At 42.1% G+C, this 21,930-nt stretch overlaps 1 protein-coding gene across 9 annotated transcripts in view; it reads left to right on the forward strand.

Moving 5' to 3' along the window:
• Positions 1 to 15,564: 15,564 nt before the first annotated feature.
• Positions 15,565 to 21,930, forward strand: part of LOC145402828 (uncharacterized) — a 100,616-nt gene continuing 94,250 nt past the window's right edge. For 8 of the 9 annotated variants that reach the window (XM_080274737.1, XM_080274739.1, XM_080274740.1 and 5 more), the window contains exon 1: positions 15,867 to 15,976. The gene's annotated coding sequence lies outside the window, so the exon portion shown is untranslated. Of the gene's footprint in view, positions 15,684 to 15,866; positions 15,977 to 21,930 lie in introns of those variants that run through there. The other variant, XM_080274738.1, reaches the window with a different exon arrangement.

The raw sequence follows: 21,930 nt of genomic DNA on the forward strand, positions 1-21,930 counted from the left end.
CCATTGACTTTATTCTGCTTCCTTTTCTTTTTCTTTTTCTTTTTTTTACCAGTTGTTTACCATTTATTTATACATTAAATCATTATACAGTATGTCACTAAATTTATATATATATATAAAATATCATTGGTTTTACATTAATTCCTTGTTTAACACACACACTGTACTCAAGAAGGATGCCATCATGTGGTACTGATGTAACCAGATGGCTTATCTGTTTAGTTATCTGTACGTCCCTCAGTTACTTCCCTCTTCCCCAAAAGGAGGGTGGTGAACTGCTGGAGAAGGGCAAGTTCCGCCTGCAATCCATACGGTTCACATTTCAGATAAACCCGAAGCTACAACTGCTATTACTACTAACTTACTTAAAATCAGTACCGTATTCAGTATACACTGGGTCACAACATCATACATATTTTTATTCTTTCAAGTTCATGATTGCTTTTTTAACCCTGTGAATCTGGGTGCTGTTCTTTTTAGTACTGTATATTCTTAGTGCTACCAGAGAGTTTTATAGAGCTTTAAGTCATCTCCTGTTGAAATGCTTTATTAGGCTGTATCTAACCCAGTTTGGTAGTTCATGTGCTTTGTTTATAAAGGCTCCAACATGCATGGATCAACCTTTGTCACCTACAGTATTGGCAGTTCTCTACACTCCTGAGTTGAATAGAATCGTCAGGTGATGGGAATAATAAAATTTTAATAATGTCGCCAGCCCCAGTGAGTTCATATATGAAAATCTAATATTTCATGGAACCTAGCCCTCAGTGATAGTGATTTTCTCTTAACCCAGTTGTTTATATGAACTTATCCACAATCATAAAATGAGGAATTAGTGTACAGTACTTCCCTTTTATTATCATATATGCACCATTGATTTGATTATGTGTCCCATTTTAACTGTCAGTGTACAGTACACTCTCAATTATCTGACGTTGTTCAGCCAAGTCCCACGCCAGTTAAAACAAAATGCCAAATATTGCATAGTGCCCCTCATTGGCTCAATATTCGGCGTCAAGCCGGATATTGTGTTACTATCCGCCTCGAACCTCTATCCTAGAAACTCCCACGAGTAAAAGATGAAAATTAAGCATAAATTACAATAAAATAATGATAGAATACTGTAATACAGTAACACAGCACCTGTTGACTACCGTGTACGAGCTGGATGATACACCTCAACGCCAAATATTGCATAGAACCGCCGGGTATGTCCCGTTTCGGTGCCGGATATTGCATAGTTTCACTGGATGTTGCTTTAAATAGAGCTGAGCCAGCAGCGCCGGATATTGCGACGACGGATAATTGAGAGTTTACTTTACATTATCTATTTGAAAAACTAATGCTTCTTTCTTGTAGGAACCTAACCTTCGGTGAGAGTAATTTTCACTTTACCCAGTTGTTTCATATGAACATATCCACAGTATTAAGTGAGGAATTAGTCTAAGTCCTTTTTTGGATCATATATACACCACTGATTTGATTACATATCCTGTTTTGACCATCATTCTACCTGAGAAGTGCCCACACTTAGAGATATGTTAGTATCCAAAGTCTTGCTGCCACTTCTGAATATTTTTAAAAGATGACAATATAAAACACTTGAGAGATTTATTGATTAGAGTTTTTAACACTTCAGTCCAATAGTGTATTTTCTAAGCTTTATTCTGGCTACCAACAGATGATTTTTACCCAACTTTGGAAGGATCTCAGTGAAGGGGCTAAGTAAGGCTGTACAGGATGCCCCAGGAAATATATGGGAAACTTCAGGAGGTTTATATTTGGCCTGATTTTGAGTAATGAATACTATATAAACACATATAGTTCTCTGCTGTTACCAAGCCACAGTTACTGACAACCTCATAGCAAAAATGGTCTCCCTCATAATTTGCCTATCAGATTATCAGTAACTGTAGCTCTGTAATGGTTGAGAATTGGGCCCATTTTAATATAGTATTTTTTAAACTGAAATTTAGCCCAAGAGTTACTGCTTAAATTTCTTGCACGCTCCCAAACTCCTTATATCAAACCCCATCAGATCCAAATCCTTCACAACTTGAATAAATGTGTCTGGGAGTAGCAGCATAAGCTTTAAAAATACATTATCAGAGTGAAGGGCACCAACACATACCCAAGAAAGTATGATGAGTTTGGTGATGAGAACATGTATTGAACGTGTATAGTATAATTATGGCATGAAAGGCGACTGGAAGTTATCTACACTGGCTTGTAAATAAAGAAAACCCAGTCGCATTTTTTCACAGCCTCGCCCCATCCATGGGTGGGAAAAAGGAGGTCAAGATGATTTTTTTTTTTTTTTTTTTTTTCCCCACTAAGCCAGAGAACATGTTGCCCAGTTTTTGTACTTAATGATAATTCATCAGTATGTAGGTCCTCCTTATAAGCATTTCTTCTGGCAAAAGTAAAGAATGATTGCCTAGTCAGCTTGTTTTCACCTGACAGAAGTGGGCCACTCCTACAACTTGAGCACTAAGTTGCAATGGCTGTACAGATGCTTTAGTGGCTTTGTTTTCTCCTCGTGGAACTAACCACTCACAACTTAAAATACTATGGCATGGTTGTGTGAAATTTGATGAGCCTTAGTTCTGAGGCAGGGAATGAGACTCCTTAACTACCAGTGAAATTTCCCCTCCAGTCTGACTACACCTGGCCATCAAGTGAATTGAAAAGGGGTTATGGATCTTTGTCAGATGAGGACAAACCTGCTATGGTCAGATCAACCTTTCAGTCTAACTAAACTTCTCTATCAACTGAGCTGAAAGGAGTTAGGGATCTTCCTCAGGTTAGAGCAAACTGACTATAAAAAAGAAAAATTGCCTGTATGGTACTCTTGTCACTTTAACTTGGCAGAAACTGACATCTATCCATATTGAATACTGAACTGGAGCAAGAGGTTAACAAAAACAACGCTAATCACAAGAACTGTTTTGGAAAGGACATTGAGCTGTAGCATTTTTTTTTTTTATTCTTTCAAGCTACATAAAATGGGATGCAAAAGATGAAAATCCTTTGCCAGATTGACATGAAAAGCATTGTATTAACTAAAAAACTGTTAATCATAAAGAATTGCTATGAAAAGGATGTAGAGCTGTAGTATTGTCTTATTCTTCCATCAAGTTACATGAAATAAGGTGTGAAAGAAAAATCTTTACCAGGTTAAGGTGAAGAGAATTGAAAATCTTGGCCAAGTTAAGGTGAAAAAAGTATAACAGTTTTAGTGTTACATATAGCGGTACCTTGCCAGTTTGCCCAGTTTAGTATTTATATGTAAAAAGTTGTAATATAAACACATCTCTTATAACGGGGACAGCCTAGTGTTTGTGTTTGACTGGCATAAATGCAACTTCTTTCACTCCACGCTGCATTTATGCAAGTGTTTTGATAGCTGGTGGTCTTGTGCTTAGAACACCCCAGTTGGAGTAACAGCCAACCATAGGTTCAATCCCCAAAGGTGACTGAAGACTTTTGATCATGTAATGCTATCATAGGAAGTAGGCTGGTCATCTACCCTTTAATGATGGCTGTCCACAGGTTTGATCCCCAAGAGGTGATTGAAGGCTTTTTGTTTGTGTGCAGCTTCAAAGGGAAGTAGGCTGGTCATCTACTCTTAAATGTTGTATACAGGACTACAGTAGCCTGGTCTTGTGACCCTTAACATTAATGGGGGTAAACTGAGACTGGAATGACAGCCTTCTGTAGGTTAGATCCCCAAAAGGTGACAGGAGGGTTTTCAGTCATGTATATACTGCCATCAAGGGAAGTAGGCCTTAATTATACTTGGCTACTGTAGCCTAACTCTGGGACCCCACACCTCATGGGGGATAAAAATATGACTGGAATGACAGCCTTCCATAGGGTCAATTCCCATTTGTGATGGGAATCTTGTTTTCATCATGTCCTCCCACCAGGCGAAGTAGGCTAGTCAGCTACCCTTAAATGTGATGGACTACACCTCAGAGGGGGGGTAAAATGGAAGTGGTTGTTTAATGTTTGGCTACCAGTTTGATTGCTAGGTTACAGTAAACCTTCCATTGGTATCACTTACTGGTACAGGCATGAGTCAGAGGTTCAGCATATTGTATGTATGATGTTTGTGTTCTGATGTTATGGGCCATTTCCACAGCTGTAATGTTAAGCTGAGGTGGCATGAAATTTAATAAGCCTTGGTGATGAGGTAGGAATGAGCGCCCTTGTTTTACTAGTCAAATCAGCATTTCAGTCTGATTACACCTGGCCATTAGCTGAGCTGAAAAGGGTTAGGGATCTTTGTCAAGTTAGAACAAACATCTTTAGTTGTACACATGGCAGAGCTGTCACTATTACAAACTGAGTACGAAACTGAGGTTGCATGGTGTTCTGAGTCTTAGTTATGAGGTAAGAATGAGTTTCTTTGGTTACTTGTCAGATCAGCCATCCAATCTAATTACATTTGGCCATCAGCTTAGCTGAAGAACGGTTACGGATCTTTGTCAGATGAAAACTAGCCGACTGTAGTAAGCATGACCCGATTCTTCCTTAATGGTTGTTTTTACCATAGGCTTTTTTTCTTTCTTTCTTTTTTTTTATGATACTAGTTGAAGGTTTACCATACTTGGCTTAGGAGCAATTTAACTTAAGTTCTGGGACCCACTTTACTGACACTGTAAACCATAGGGATGTATTCTTGTCCATTAAGGAGCCTTCCCAGCACCTCTTCCTTACCAGTTATTTCTGCCTATGATGAGCTGATATTCTCTTGATTGTTCTTTATGCACACCCTGTAAAAAATTATTCAGCATCCCAGGGTGCAGAGAGCTTTGAAATGAATCGTGGAAGTGAAATGGTGTTCGTCTGGCAGTGTTGGTAATTCAGAATGCACGTTTGGTTCATTTGTTATTTTGTATCACACCATAAGCATTCCAAATAATTTTTTAGTGGGCGTAATGTAAATATCTGGGAGCTTGGTGGTTAGAACGCCCCAGTTGGAGTGACACCCTTGCATAGTTTCAGTTCCCAAGAGGTGATTTTTTTTTTTTTTTTTTTTTTCATATGCTATCAACGGAAGTAGGCTGATCAGCTACCCTTAACCTCTTCAGTCCAATGACAGTTTCTATTCTTGCAACTTCCAAACAATTGTATTCAGCTTAGAGACAGTTTTTGGATTGAAAGGTTTACGCATTGTCTTCATTAGCCTCGAAGCTACTAGAAATCTCCTCTAAACAGGATAAAATAATCTAGTGGTAGCAAGGATATTACAGGAAAATTGTCTGTGGAGTGAGTGGGTCAAATGTGTTGGACTACAATAGCCTGGCCTCGGACCTCTACGCTTTAAAGGCTGCTTGGGATTGGCTGTTATTTTTCCAGTCTGTGTTGGTATTACAAAGGTACAAGTAGCATAAAAGATAAAACAGGTGTAATATGCAAGATAAATTACCAAGGAAGAGGTACTACATGGCCTCCTGAGTTGACGAGAATGCCAACAATAGAGTTTGTAATGTTCTTATACATAGGTAAACCTGTCATCAAGTGCGTATGTTGCTGCTGTAACACGAGACGTATGATTTTCACTCATTCCCTGTGAATTTGATTGAAGTTTATGATAAAAAGAATCATAATAATGTCTTTTATTGACCATGTGGAGAGGATGGAGAATTGAGAGACTGATTAGAAGAGTGTACGTGAGTGAAGTAGAGGAGACCAAGGTTGAGGAGAAATGGAGTGGAGAAATATATGTGGGAATGGTCTGTGAGTTAGAGGAAGGACAGACAAATGGTGGAGGACAGAGCAAAGTGGAGGCAACTTGTTTGTGGCCATCCCTTATAGGATTACGGATCTGGCAATAGATGGAATAGGTTGCACTAAATGCTTTTCTGCATAGATGTGCCAACGTTTTGTTATTAGTGTGGCTGCCCTATGTTCAAATCGTCAAATGCCCTTGGTGTGGGAAGATGATTCTGTTTGGTGTACTGTCGAGAATGGTGTGTGGTATGGTGTGTATTGTGGCATGACTTCATTAAATTCGCTGAAACATACGGAAATGAAGCACCTCAAATCCAGAAATCATTAGTGAGAGACGGACTGCGCTGCTCCTTAAGGTGCTCCCACATTTAAACAGTAAAAAAGAAGAAAAACAAAGAAAATATAGTGCCTTACCTTGCTGCCCACTTTTGCCCTCATAGTCATCAGTGTGGAGGCAAATGACTCGCTATGGCCACAAACGTTACTTCACCATCTGACCCTCCATCGCCGCACCCACACTTCATCCACCTTGACTGAAAAATGATAAATTAATAATAACAAAACAACAATTATGATGATGATGATAACAATAAAAATAGTGTAGTAGTTGAAGTAACAGTAAAATCGTAGGATCTCTGTAGTAGTAGCAGCCCCAGGTTCACGTGAAATGTGAACCCACTGGACTGCAGACTGAAGGTGTTCTTCTGCAGCCCTCCATGCCCCTGGGGGACAGGGCAGTAGGTAAGGAGAGTGTATAACCAGGCAGTTGAGCCGCCCAGTTATATCAGTGCCACCACACGAAGGCGTCCGTCTCCAGTCCACGTGTTGAAGGTTTTAATAATGACTGTCCCTATTGCCAGAGTAGGTCAGCCGGTGTCAGGGTGGGGGAAGGGGGAAGTGGATGTTTGGGGCGGGGGGATGACACTGACAGGGTGAGAATTAGGGGATAGGGTGTGGGTGTAGGAAGAGGTGGGTGTGGGGTGAAGTTGGGGAGGGGGGGCGAGAAATGTGGATGTGTGTGTAGAGTGAGGTGGGGGATAAAGTATGGGGGAGTATGATTCGGGATGTGGGTGGGGGATGGGGGTTGTGGAATGACTGCAGGTGTGGGGTATGGGAATTTGATCTGGTGTGCTGTGGGTGTAGGCTGATTTTGGTGTGAGGTGAGGGGGTGAGGGTGGGGTTGAGGATTAGGTGTGGGGGAATGTGATGCTGGTGTGGGGTGTTGGGGTATGGAAGTGATGTTAGGAGGGGAAGGGGTAAGGGAAGGGGAAGAGGTAGGGTGACATTGGCTGGTATGAGATGTCGGAGGACAAAGTGTGGAGGTGATGGAGGGGGGGGGTGTTTGAAGTGGGGGGTGACAGGGGGGTGAGGTGATGGTAGGAGGGGGTGACAAGGGTGAGAGGTCAGCTTAACATCAGTGACACAACACCCCACCTCACCCCCGCCTCACACCTCCAGTTTGCCAACGGAAAAACCTGACACTCAAAATTTCCTGTTGGAGTGAAAGTAAGTGTAGTGGTGGTGGTGGTGTGGTGAAAGTGTGGTGGTGTGGTGTGGTGAGTTGCATGTCACAAAGCAGACACACACACACACACACACACACACACACACACACACACACACACACGCATCTCAGGGAAAGAGAAAATAGACAAATGAATATATAACCTATGGGGAAGCATCAGCAAGAGGACACTGCAAAAAACTACATAAAACGAGAGGCAATAAAGACGTAAGGAAATTCAGTTTCCCAAATAGGGCAATTGATCAGTGAAATGCACTGTCGGATGAAAGAGTGTATACCAAAACTATTTATAAATTTAGGGATATGTATGATAAATATGGTTTAATTCACGGGACAGTACGAGCTTGACTCATTCCTGTAAAGATAGTATAGATACAAATACGAAAGAACAATTAGGTATGAACACACACACTACATTCATACACATAAACGCACATAAACATGCACATACATACGTAATTAATATTTTCTATTTCACCTACTGTACCTTCTTGATCAAACCTCCTCTCTTCCTACTGACCAACGTATAAAACACACACACACACACACACACACACACACACATTACTGATCCTGCCACACTTTCAGTTTTACCTGGCCTGGTTCGTAAGGTAACAGAGTTTAGTTTCTTATTAGTTTGTTGCTTTGCTTTTTGTTTAAATTAGATAATTTCCTAGTGTCAATCTAATACTGTTTTTCTAGTCTTAATCTACAAGCAGACATCGAAACGTAATAATGGCGGAGAATGGATTTCATCGAGCTTGTTATTAATTATTACTGGTGTGTGTGTGTGTGTGTGTGTGTGTGTGTGTGTGTGTGTGTGTGTGTGTGTGTTAAATCCGTCACCACTGCGAATAAATAAGTTACACAGACCACCCAGACCCAGCAAGACACAATGTTAATGAAGAATCATCGATCGGTGTTAATTTCATCGAACTCGTGAATAATGGCACTTCTTTTGTTGCATGATGGCTGTGTGTGTGTGTGTGTGTGTGTGTGTGTGTGTGTGTGTTTAAATAATGGATGTATGTGCGTTCGTGGTGGTGGAGAGGGACGCCTTCACGAGGTGGGACCGATATAACCGGATGGTGGAGCTGCCTGGTTATGCAAATGTCCCTAACCTCCCTTCCTATCCCCCGAAAAGAGGATGGCGGACCGCATGAAGGGGGTAGCTTCAGCCTGCATTCTACTGGGTCCAAGTTCACATGAGCCTGGGGTTGCATCGACTACTACTACTATCACTACTACTACTGCTACTATGTATGTGCGTGTTAATGTGCGTGTGTACCTGTAAATGTGTGTGTATATGCTCCTCTGTGTATCTAAAGGTTTGTTAAGGGTATGTGTGTGCGTGCGTATATATGTATGTTTGTATAAGTACGTTGCAGAGGGTAGTACAGAGGGAATTATATGGTTACAGTGGCTTGCAAATAATGTGACATGGTATGTGGCCCGAACAAATACTATATATTTATTATGTACGGCGGGTCAATGGTACTATAATAGGGTGGCTACTACAAATGATTACAGCTGACATGTACTGCTCATTACGTACTGGGGGTCAAGGTCAGTGTAATGGATAAGGAAGTACAAGGATAGTACAGATGGAGGGCAGTGGTAGTGGTGGTGGTATTGATTGAGGTGGTGGTGTGCGTGTGGTGTGGTGGTGGTGTAGTGCGTGACTAGGCTATACCCCTCCTACCACACCCTACTACTACACTACCACACTTCCTACCACACTACCACATCATCACACCTCATGCCACACTACCACACTATCCTCTTACCTACCTCTCCTACCTTCTACCTCTCTCTAATTATCTCCCTTCCTCTTCCTCCTCTCCACTCTTCTCCTGTCTCTCCTCTTTTCCTACCTCTCTCCTTTCCTTTCCTCCTGCCTCTCCTCTCCTCTTCTTTCCTCTCCTCTCCTCCTATCTGTCTCTCCTCTCATACCTCCTGCTTCCTTTCTCTCTCTCTCTCTCTCTCTCTCTCTCTCTCTCTCTCTCTCTCTCTCTCTCTCTCTCTCTCTCTCACCCCCACCTGTCCACCGCCTGTACGTTTAGGGACCTTGATGGAACACTGATTGTTGGATATCGTGTTCTAAATCTAGGGGAATGAATCTGAAAAATATTGAGTGTGTGGCCTAATGACCCACGTGTGGTTGATAGGCATTGATCCAAAGGCGTCTGCACCCTACCACACCTTCCACCACACTACCACACACCCCACCACACTATACACCCTCTCCCTACCACACTACCACACACTCCATCACCACACACCCCACCACACTATACACCCCTTCCCCACCAAACTACCACACACCATCACACACCCCACCACACCATACCCCTCCCCTACCTCTACTCCCTACCCTCTTCCTATCACCCTACCACACCACCGCACTACCACACACTCCACCACACAGCCCACCACACCATACACCCCTTCCCTTCCACACTACCACACACTCCACCACATCATATACCCCTTCCCTACCTCTGCTCCCTACCCCATTCGTTACCCTATCACACCACCAGACTACCACACATTTCACCACACTACCACACACACCTCCCTACCATCCCACCACACCACGTCACAACCACACACCTCCCCTACCGCATTGCCACACATTCTCTCTCTTATCACACTACTACACATGCCATGTCCCACCACATGACCACACAATCCCATCTACCACTCTACCACACTCCCTACCAACTGCCCCACACCCTCTACCACATTACCACACACCTCTCCTACCACACTACCACATTACATCCCTCTCCACCATCTTCACAACCAAATCCCCCTCCTCTCTCCTCTCATACTCTGTCCATGCAAAGTAAGTATGCAAAATAAATCGCTAAGGCAGAGGCGCTACGAAGGTTCCTACGCCGGCGATAATACCCACCTATTGTAAGGAGAAACGGTTATGCTTTGGTTTCTCTAGTTTTACACCCATGTTCGAACAATCTAGAGCGAGTGCTATGTGCTACCTAACGTAGGTATGTTTGTGTCAGCGTGAACAAAATAAGCAGTTTTTGTCCGATTTCATCCAAACTTGGTGGAGAGGTTGAGGGTCTGCCAAGGGGTTGACCTGTAACTTTTGAGGACAATATGTCAAAGATCAAGGTCACAGGGCTAGGTCAAAACGACCCAGCAGGATAAGCTTAAACAGTTTTTGTCTAGTTTTAACCAAACCTGATGGAAGGTTTGTGAGTAAGGCATAAACAAAGGCCTTCGATTCTGAGAAAATCAAAGGTCAAGAACACAGGGCCAGGTCAAAAGCCGACTGAGCAAAGTCACCTTAAGCAGTTTTTTTCCGATTCAGACCAAACTTGGTGAGATGGTTCAGGTTAATGCACGAACGATGTGGGCCAATTTTATGAACAATCAGTCAAATGTCAGAGTCATACGGCAAGGTCAGATTTTGATCTGTGTGTGTGTGTGTGTGTGTGTGTGTGTGTGTGTGTGTGTGTGTGTGTGTGCGAACAAAATAACTAAAACACTTTTGATATGATTTCGAACAATCTTGGTGGAAGGGTCAGGGGTCCACCAATGGGCAGACCTATATTTTTAAAAACAAATAGGCCAAAGGTCAAGGTCACATTACAAGATCAAAGCAAACAGTTTCTGTCCGATTTAAACCAAACTCTGTGGGCAGGTTCAGGGTATGGCGAGAATAAAAAGTTTAGAATTTGAAACCAGTCAGTTACATGTCAGGGTCACGGACAGAAGTAAAAAGGCCAAGGTTACATATCAAACATTTTCATTCCGATTTGGACCAAACTTTGTGGGCTGGTTGAGGATAAATTAAGGATGAAGGGACTCGATTTTGAGAACATTCAGAGGTCAGGGGCACAGGTAAACGTCACAGGGTCGGGTTGGTGGGGCGCGGGTAATGCCCTTTCGGATTTTTTTTTTTTTTTTACTTGTTTATTGGACAAGGATAAGAGAAAAAACTAAGCCTCCCCATGAATGGACGTTATTGATTTTGTCCTTGCGTGTTTGAATCCTCGTAAACGGACATTCCCCCCCCCCTCCCTTCCTGCTGGGGTTATGGCCAACACTTAGTAGCCTTGCCTAACCTAACCTAACCTATCTTAGCCTAACCTAACCTGACCAATCCTAGCCTAATCTAACCTAACCTGGTCTAACCTACCCTAACCTAACTAATCTTAGCCTAACCTAACCTAACCTAACCTAACCTAACCCGGCCTGGCCTAGCCTAACCTATCCTATTCAAGTACAAACTCCTGTGTCTTTCTCTTCATGTTTACTTGTTCTGCCTATCCTGTGTAATGTTAATTTGAAGTTACGTGTGTGTGTGTGTGTGTGTGTGTGTGTGTGTGTGTGTGCGCGTTCTTACCTATCAAACTATGTATGTTGGAGGATTCAGTTGTGTATGTATTAGAGGGTTGAACTTTTACGTGTGTGTGTGTGTGTGTGTGTGTGTGTGTTTTACCTGCCTACTTGTGTGTGTTTGTTTTACCTGGCTACTTGTGGGTGGATGGGTGTGTATTGGAGGATTCAACTTTTACGTGTATATGTGTCTATATGTGTGTTCAACTGTGCATGTATGTATGTGTGTGTGTGTGTGTGTGTGCATGTCGATGTTGGAGGGTTCAACTGTGCGTGCGCTTCGGCCTTACGCCACTGCCAACCGGCTTGTCGCTATTTTTCGCTCAATGGCGCCGTAGATAGAGCCTGTCTACAATTTCCCGCCATATTTACTTGCTATTTCACCTGTAATTAGCCTTCATTCAATCCCCAACAGCCAAAGAAATAGATAATGTCCGTTACGGGGACGGTTAAATGTAAATTCAATTTGAACTTGCAGAGCAACGAATCGTGTCTGATACTTTTTCAAAACCGGTTGTAAAGCAGTGGAAAATTTTGTATCTGGCTGTCACGCCATGTCCTCACGGGCCCCGCTCAACTGCCAAGCATCTCTACTTTGTGCAACTGCAATCTCAAGCCATTGCAACTCCATGGCCCCACCTGGACAATCCGTTGGACGTATTTGAATTAGTTTGTAACCTTTGAACGGTTCTAGGTCTCGGAGTCTCCTTCTTATGTAATGATATGGATGTGGAAAATACTCCCTTATGCCCGCACCCTCTCTCTTTCCCTCTCTCATACAGACCTCTCTCTCCCTCCCCATCTCTCTCGTCCAGGCCTCTCTCTCTCTCTCTCTCTCTCTCTCTCTCTCTCTCTCTCTCTCTCCTAAACCCGCACTCTCTCTCCCCCTCTCTCTTTCCCTCTCATACAGACCTCTCTCCCTCCCTCTCTCTCTTGCCCTGCTCTCTCTCCCTCTCTCTTTTGCCCTGCTCTCTCTCTCTCTCTCTCTCTCTCTCTCTCTCTCTTTTGCCTTGCTCTCTCTCTCTCTCTTTTGCCCTGCTCTCTCTCTCTCTTTTGCCCTGCTCTCTCTCTCTCTCTCTCTCTTTTGCCCTGCTCTCTCTCTCTCTCTTTTGCCCTGCTCTCTCTCTCTCTCTCTTTTGCCCTGCTCTCTCTCTTTCTCTCTTGCTCTCTCTCGCTCTCTCTCTCTCTCATTTTCGCTCGCTCTCCCCCGCCCGCCCCCACCTCTCTCTCACCCTCTCTCTCTTCTCTCTCTCTGCGCCCAGCAACCACGGCCGCGTTCGAATAACATAAATTAACCTCGTCTTCGGCTGCGAAAATAAAAACATTTTTATTTCTCACAAGACTCACTCATCATTTGCTCTAGGACTGAATATTTTTACTAATCCATTATACAAGACGATGCTCAGATTATCAAAGTTTGTATATTACATAGAGGCCTTGGAATCATCTTTACCTATGAATGTCAAAGCGATTATCAACAGGGAATGACCTTATGTGATCAAGATACGTATTTATGAAATTTCTCCATCTTGAGTTTGTGCTTAAGAGCGTTTGTTTATAGAGATTTATTTCAACTACTGCATCAACCAAACACCTCACACACAAAGCCAGAGTGGGTAACAAAGCGAAAAAACGGGGAAAAAACAAAACAAAGGTGATAATGCATTCACTCTCAGCGAGACAGTTTACCGTAGGAGTAGTCTAGGAATATTGATAAATTCGACCTCTGATGCTTCCAGGCAGACACACAGACAGACAGACACATTCAAGGGCAACTTTATATTATGTAATGTTTAGCCGTGTCATGTGGAAGGCACTCAGAGCGAACGTACCTCGTGATTTGTGATTGTGCTAAACTTAGATTGAGTGTGCATCCTGTGAGTGCGTGCATGACTTGTGTGTGTGCGTGCGTGTGTGCGTGCCAGTGCATGCCTGCTTGTCCTTGTGCGCATGCGTGTTGAGAGAGAGAGAGAGAGAGAGAGAGAGAGAGAGAGAGAGAGAGAAATCTGAGTACGGTATGTAGAAAATAATGTCAATTTCTTGTGTGAATATGAAACATTTCGTATGTGTGCATGTGCACGAGAGAGAGAGAGAGAGAGAGAGAGAGAGAGAGAGAGAGAGAGAGAGAGAGAGAGAGAGAGAGAGATCTGCAGTATCTTGTAATTAGCCTAGTCAGAATGAGATCATGTAGATTTCTGGGTGGATGCTGACAATAAGACACAAATACCTTTACTTAACACGTGTACGGAAATGTCAACACCTGTCTCTCTACCTACCTATCCTTCCTATCTATCTACCAGTCTGCTTATCTACCTATGTATCTACCTGCTTACCTACCGTTCCTATTATCTACCAGTCTATCTAACTATATATCTATCTTGAGTACCTACCTACCTATCTAGACAGTATACATTCTCCTGCACATATACAAAAAATTTTCATACCATTTATCAGTTCCACCACAGTAGTAGTAGTAACCCCAGGCTCAACTGAACGTGAACTCGGTGGACTGCAGGCCAAGGTTGGTCTACTGAAGTCCACCATCCGTCTTTCGAGGGACAAGGAGGATGTTGAGTGACGTTTGTATGACCATGCAGCTCTATCACCCACATATCAGTGCTACCACGTGAAGGCGTCACTCTACATCACCCATCAATGAATAAAGGACAGTTGCATGAATGAATACACCAGTAGTATAATTTGTAGAATGTAATTAAAGGTAGTCTGGAGCCTTCACGTGGTGGCACCGATATGGTTGGGTGGGTCCACTGGCTGGTTATACAAAAGTCCCTCAACTACTTCCCTATCCCCGATAAAAGATGGTGAACTCCAGGATGAGGCCAACTTCAGGCAGTAGTCCACCGGGTTCACGTTTCAGATGAACCTGGGACTACTATTACTACTGCTGCTGCTACTGCTACTATTACTACTACTGCTACTACTACTACAGTGAATACTGTGCTAATCGATACTGAATAAACTATGGATATTATAATTTTTAACACGTTTCCGATGAATCTGAAAGTAAAACGTAATTGCACAGAAACTTTGATAATGTTGCATCGAAAACGAAAGTGAAGTGGCAAAATTGCAATTATTTATGGTGTCTAGACCTGTGAGAAAGTTTGGTGATAGATTAGTGAAGGATGGTGAATAAAGGCAGTATGTGGTATGGTGAGTTGGTGACAGTATAGTGTAGTACGGTAAGTATAGTGAAGCACTATGAACTGGAACAATAACATGTCAAATGACGAGTGAATACCTTAAACTATCATGTAATACTTGTGATTATTGTGGAATGGTGAATGTATAATGCTGCATGGTGACACTGTTTATACCGAATGCTAAATGAAGTGGTATAATTACTGACATTAAAATAGTTTTTGCACAGTGTGGTATGATGAAAGTACAGTGCAGCATAGTGAGTATAGTGCAGTATGGTGCAAGGGTTATATATGCTGGGGTGTCTTCAGCTGAATGAACACTGTAACATACTATTTTATATTTATGAAGTTTATTGCTGCACGGTATGGTGAAAATATAGTGCATTAAGTATGCTGTATAGGGAAGTACAAGTGAGTTATTCCATATCCTGTATGAAATTTTATGACTCTGATATACAACAATGCTAGTGATATGTGATGCAGTGAAAGTATAGTGCAGCATGATGAAGTATGCAGTATAGTGCAGTGAAGTGTGCAATATGCTGAGCGAATACATAAACATGTTATATGAAAATACTGGTTATACAGTATGGCATGGTGAAAGTATGGTGTAGTATGGTGAAGTATGCAGTATGGTGCAGTATAGTGAAGTGTGCAATATGCTAAGCGAATATATAGATATGTGTTATATGAAAATATTGGTTATATAGTATGGCATGGTGAAAGTATGGTGCAGTATGGTGAAGTATGTGGCCACGCCGGCGACTGTGAGTGTGGCGGTACGGTGAGGTGGAAGTCGTGGCCATTTTTCCGAACAGCAGTTTATACCGGCGGCCGGTAGAGGGCTCCGCGCATCCCCTGGTTCCGCGTCTGTCAGTTTCCATGAGGTAAGGTCGGCGTATATTTTCCTATATCTAACTCCCTGGGTTTTATATCCACCCAGAAATAATACTAAAATATACTTAAAACCCTCTGCCATGATGTGGGAGTGGAATTGTGGGATTTTGGGAGGGGAAATAACAATTATAAGGACTCAGAAGTTGGGCTAGCGCTGGGTCTCTCTCCTGGCTAGCTGACGCGGCTGTGATGGTGGTGGTGGTAGTGGTGGTAATGGTATGGTGGTGGTGGCAGTCATGATGGTGGTAGCCTCATTGTACTTTGCCAGCTCACACCGCACATGGTAGGTATATTGTAGACACCCCACGGAATGGTGTCAAAATGGTGACAATGGTGGTGGCAGAGTAAAAATGGTGCTGGCTTAATTTGGTTATACGTGATGGTTAGGGGTGGTGGTAATGGTGGTGGTTGTAAGTACACACAAACACACACACACACTCACACACGGTAAGTAAAAACTAAAACAACCCATTTCCCTTTATTAATTCACCCATTTCTAACGAAAAATATGGTTAAAAATGCATGGGGAAATATACTTTTATTGGAATGCACTCAGTTAAGGAAGATGCTGTAAGGTTTCGTGAATGGATTTTTTTATCCCGAAAAACTGGTGGAAAAATTGCTAAAGAAAAGTACCCTATGAAAAAAATAAAAATAGCTAGATGGTGAAGTGTGCGCAAGTGAGCATTGCACCGGATGTTTGAAATTATCTGCACTCCTGACATTTCTCGGCGTATGGTTGTAATTATGCTTTTGAAAAAATAATGTCATACCCAGTCCAAAAATATGTATTGAAAATGAAAGTGCTTTATCTGTTTGGAAAAAGTGTTGAACGTGACTTTAATTATAGAACAGAATAAGGTGCCCCGCAAAATTATATATTTTAAGTATTGCCCAAGTAAATTATGAACTTAAGTGTTCACAAAGCCTGAAGTGTGAGAATCCAGAGAGAGAGAGAGAGAGAGAGAGAGAGAGAGAGGGGCAAGGGAGGTAGGCTAAGGTGGAGGAAGGGAAAGGGGGTAGGGGAGGGCTTGAGAGAGGGGGAGAGAGAAAAGGGGAGGGAGGGTAGAGGGGGTGTTCGACCGGCATTGGAGCAAACGTACACCATGTTTTCCAGATGGGGCCTTCATTTTCCCCCTATATCCGCCATTCTCACCACCCTGACGTCTCTAAGACGTAGCAGGAAAATAAATATCGCTAATGGAATCTGGATTGAAACGGGTTGGCTACCAAAAACACGGGTAGCCGGGGATTTTTGATCTGCCCGGTTGCTTTTTCGTACGATCCGGGCGATAACTTACTGTATGACCCTGAAATTTGTAGATAAAATGATAAATTCCCTGTCAGACTAGAAACTGATTTTCGTAGGAAGGTCAAGGCAAATGGTAAGAGTATTTAAGTGTCTTAATTTTACTGCAAAAATATGTTCTTAGTTACGATGGAAAAGTAAAAAGTAATGACCAATTCCCTGTCGCAGCTAAGGATTGGTTTTCGTTGGAAGGTCAAGGAAAAGAGTAAGTCAGATCTTGCCACATTGTTCGTTCTTCCTGCCAGAGCTAATTTCAGGCTACAGTAGGAAATGGGTCGTAAGTCTGTTTCTGGACACTGAGAAAATGTTAGATTTTTCGTGACAAGATGGCGTCAGAGACTTCGAAAATGTCGGGAACATTCGATGCCCAAAACCCAGTAGGCTATTAAGGAAAGTCTAAAGTTTGGAGATCCATTTTCTTAATTTTTGGGGAAAACTTACTCATGCTGACTTTTGAAGGGGTTAACATATCCTTTTTAAAACTACTGAGTTCAGAGTGTTTTCACCAACGGGAAAATTTTATCCATAATGTATTTGAGAGGGCTGATTTCGAAGATGTATGTGTGTGTGTGTGTGTGTGTGTGTTTAATCTGACCTGTGTTGTCAGTGATATACAAATGGCTGGTGTGAGGGACAATGAAGATGACAACTAATGATAAAACACCTCGTAGCTCCTTAGTAACCTCTTATCTCTGCGTCTCCTGATAACATCACCTATGCACTATACCGTACTCTTGCCGTCTTAACTTGGCCCAGTTTCGTCGTCCTATTGTAGCTTAGCTGATGTAGTTCAGTGGCAGAAAATGTGCTACAGCTCTTTATCCTGTCCATGCCACTTCTTCGTGACTAGCAGCATTTGTTAATCATGTTACAACCCAGCATTCAAGGCTACACCTTTTCCATAGCACATCGTGACTAGCATAATTCCACTGTTAATCTCGTTACAACCCAGCATTCAAAGGTACAGCTTCTCCATAGCACTTCTGTGTCACTAGCATCATTCTAGTGCAGTGAAGTCAAACTCAGCCCTTCCCAAGGGCCACACTTCAGCTCTGTTGATCGTCTGAGGGCCATGTCTACCTAACCTTACCGACATCAGCGTAGGTATGTAAAAGGAGTACAGAGTGATGTGAGATATTATTATAGCTAAGGTTTTGTAGTGAAAAGTGCATCTGATTTATTATGTTTTGTGAGACTATCAACACCCCTTATCAGTTTCAGCTGGTGACCATTCTCTCTAATAACTTTTAATCCCATTCACTATAAGCTATAATAATCACTGACCACAAATAAATGAAGAGACAATAGGATAATTTTGGCTAAGAAAGCATCAACTCACCCTAAGTTGTAGTTCGTGTGTCCCTGGAAGCTTAGACCAGCGTGTTTACGTTTTGCACTTCGTCCGAAATTATCAAAATCGGAAGTACTGTTTCCAGGCTTCCATCAGATTAGTGAACTATATTTGCACACTGTACTATATAATATTACTTTAAAAAGCATGTAAATTTTGAATTTGGAATATAAAATTGGAAACTTCCGGAGTGAAAATAATACCGGTATAAAATATAATACGGCAAAGCCGCAGCCTTTTCAAACGTTGGTAGAAGTTCGATACACCTAATCCTACGTGTAAAGTGGCATTTGCTTCTGCATCAATATTATTGATAATATTTAAAAGTTTCGCGACATTGTTGTTAACCAAAATATTATTCAAATGGTATTTTTATCAAGCAGATTATCAATAAATATTTCCTAGCAATGCTGTAATAATTATTTGTTCACTTAAACATGACAATTTTATGATTTTCCATTTTTTTTTTTTAAGTCATGACGGGCCACTCTTTTCGTCTTCAAGGGCCACATGTGGCCCTCGGGCCACCAGTTTGACGCCTCTGTTCTTGTGTTAATCTCGTTACAACCCTGCATTGTAGTTGGGGAGGTGGCAATTTTAGGCCAGTTTAGAGCAAAAAAAAAAATATATTTACGATAATGAAGTACTGTTTTTCTTACATTTTTTATAAAGTACTTGACATCGTACTTTGTGGCACTTTTTTGTAGAATACTTTCTTTTTAACTCGTGTAAAAAATTACCTTGAGATGGAAATGTGGAGAGGAAGGAGAGTGGATGCGAGTGAGGTGGAGGGGTCGGGGAGGGGAGAGATTGGGAATCGTATTGCAAGTAGCATAAGAGGCTTTGTGGTATTTTATCTTTTAGCGATTTATTTGGCATATAACACCCTATACTGTATCCTGCTTATATGGTTTTAATATCGATATAGTTTGTACTAGTAATATATATAAGAGGATATAGTGAGGTCAAATGTGTTGAAATCGCTAAGATGGAAGTATTGCGAGATCGCCATAGTCACCTAAAATACGGCTCGAGAAACAAATTAAGGGATCGTTAATGAGCAGGGTCAAGGTCGAATTCCAAGCGGCTATGGAGATTTCTTAGCACCTCTTTCTTAGCGATTTATTCTGTTCAGTAAATAAAAAAAATTCTATGTTTTTGATGCACTTATGTCGATATTAAAACGATAGAAGCAACATTCAGGATATTAAGGCGTCAGGCAATAGATAGATGGACAGATAGATAGATAGATAGGTACATAAACGGGTATATATATATATATATACTATACTGTATATATATATAAACAAGTTAAAAGATCGGTTATATACAGGAGTCATCCTTGCTTGAGTGTAAGATGGCCTAATCTGAGAGAGAGAGAGAGAGAGAGAGAGAGAGAGAGAGAGAGAGAGAGAGAGAGAGAGAGAGAGAGAAAGAGAGAGAGAGAGAGACGAATGCGTGATGTTCTATAAAAGGAGAGAGTGAGAGGAATGCGTGAAGATCTATGAGAGAGAGAGAGAGAGAGAGAGAGAGAGAGAGAGAGAGAGAGAGAGAGAGAGGAATGAAGATCTATAAGAGAGAGAGAGAGAGAGAGAGAGAGAGAGAAAGAGAGAGGAATGAAGATCTGTAAGAGAGAGAGAGAGAGAGAGAGAGGGGTAAGCGTTAAAATGCGAGAGGGGAGTAATGCGTGAAGATCTATGAGAGAGAGAGAGAGAGAGAGAGATCGTGCATGCGTGTTGTGTCGATTATCTTGCGTGAATTAAACTGGATAGCCTATGCTCGTACTGCATGAGAGAGAGAGAGAGAGAGAGAGAGAGAGAAGGGGTCACCGGAATGAGTAAACTTATAAAAATTCTTGTATGAAGAATTATATTACTTTGTGTGTGTGTGTGTGTGTGTGTGTGTGTGTGTGTGTGTGTGTGTGTGTGAGAGAGAGAGAGAGAGCGAGAGAGCAAGAGAGAGAGAGAGAGAGAGAGGGAGAGAGAGAGAGAGAGCCGGCCAGTTCTGTATTGATTGAGCAGCACTAAGCTAGGTTGCTCTCAGCTTATACCAGATCTTAGTTACTCTGTCCTCGAGTCGGTTAAATAACGCCAAGGGAAAGTTGACTATTCAAATCTGTCAACGGTCAAGTAACGGCAAATTTGAATCTTGAAAACAGGTGAATTTGTCTAACTTAAAAAATTTCTCTTCTTTTGAATTGTGTGCTCAGATTAAGAAGCCAGGAAACAGCTTAACACCTTCAGTTCTCTCTCTCTCTCTCTCTCTCTCTCTCTCTCTCTCTCTCTCTCTCTCTCTCTCTCTCAAGCTACTAACAGGCGATTTCATTCAGATAAAGATGACACAGGTTTTGAAAGATCGAACGAAAGCCTCTGATTTCAACCCCCCCCCCCTTCAGTCAAAAAGTGTACATGCCCTATTATAAATAAAATCTGTAAATAGAAAAAAAAATACATGAGGGGATTGAAGACCTATAGTATACTTAGAAATTTAGTTGACATTATGTTCCTGTGTAGTCAGGAATACATGTTTAGTTCAGATTTTGTGCGTTCGAGATGTGTAGAAGGATAAATCACGTTACCCGTGTCTAAATCTGGTATGGTTTGTGGTGTTGAAACTATACAAGAAGCATAGACAAACAGATGTAGACAGATTAATGTCACTTAGTTATTGCCGTCTTTTGAGAACCTGTAAATACCAGTCTTCTAATGTTGGCCAATCATCATCATCATCATCATCATCCGGACCTCTTTCCCACCGTAGGGCAGAATGAGCAGTAGTAATGTCCTGACACCCCAAATTTGCCCAGTCGAATGGGCCACGAATCCATACACTCACCATTCAAGACCCCGGAATCCTGGCTCTATCTGATACGCCAAAAACATTCACCACGTTCTGTAGCTTCACATAAACGTGTCCGATAGAGTCAATCCGGACGCTGTCACGTTAAAAAGGGGTGCCAGATCCCTGATCTTGCACTTCTCACAGTATTCATCCAGCCAGCTCCATCTCTTGTCAGTCCTCTACCCTCACAGACTTCCAAACCTCTCTTCCTTACACACTCATCCACCATATCCCTCCACCTCCTCCATGGCCTACGGTACTTCTCCTTCTCCCTCCTTCAGATTCGCTCAAATATACCTTCTTCGCCATTCTGTTGTTATCCATTCTCTCCACAAAACCATACCATCTCAGTACACTCTTCGATTCTGGGGTCCTTAGACTTCCTCACTCCACATCTTTCTTGAATCACAATATTCGTATCCTATCCACTCTCTCTACTCGACATACATTCCTCAGCAGTCCCATCTCCACTGCTGACTCTTGACTTTCCATTTTCATGCCACACCATAGTCTCACATCCATATGAGTGATAAAAGAAAAATGAAAAAACCTCTCTTATACCATGATTCTTGTTGGAATGTCACGTGACTTGCCCCAACCATTCTCCGGCGAGTTCAAGTTCCGAGAAATGTGGCGTCTGTTCCTACATTTGAAACATCCTAGAATTTTTTTTGAATGCATGGTCGTTGTGCTGAGAATAATTATTATTTTCATATTACTTTTATGAGTGTATTTG

The sequence above is a fragment of the Coenobita brevimanus genome, chromosome 59 (assembly GCF_032717465.1).
Source record: "Coenobita brevimanus isolate Jiangsu-jjx chromosome 59, ASM3271746v2, whole genome shotgun sequence".
Taxonomy (NCBI): Eukaryota; Metazoa; Arthropoda; class Malacostraca; order Decapoda; family Coenobitidae; genus Coenobita; species Coenobita brevimanus.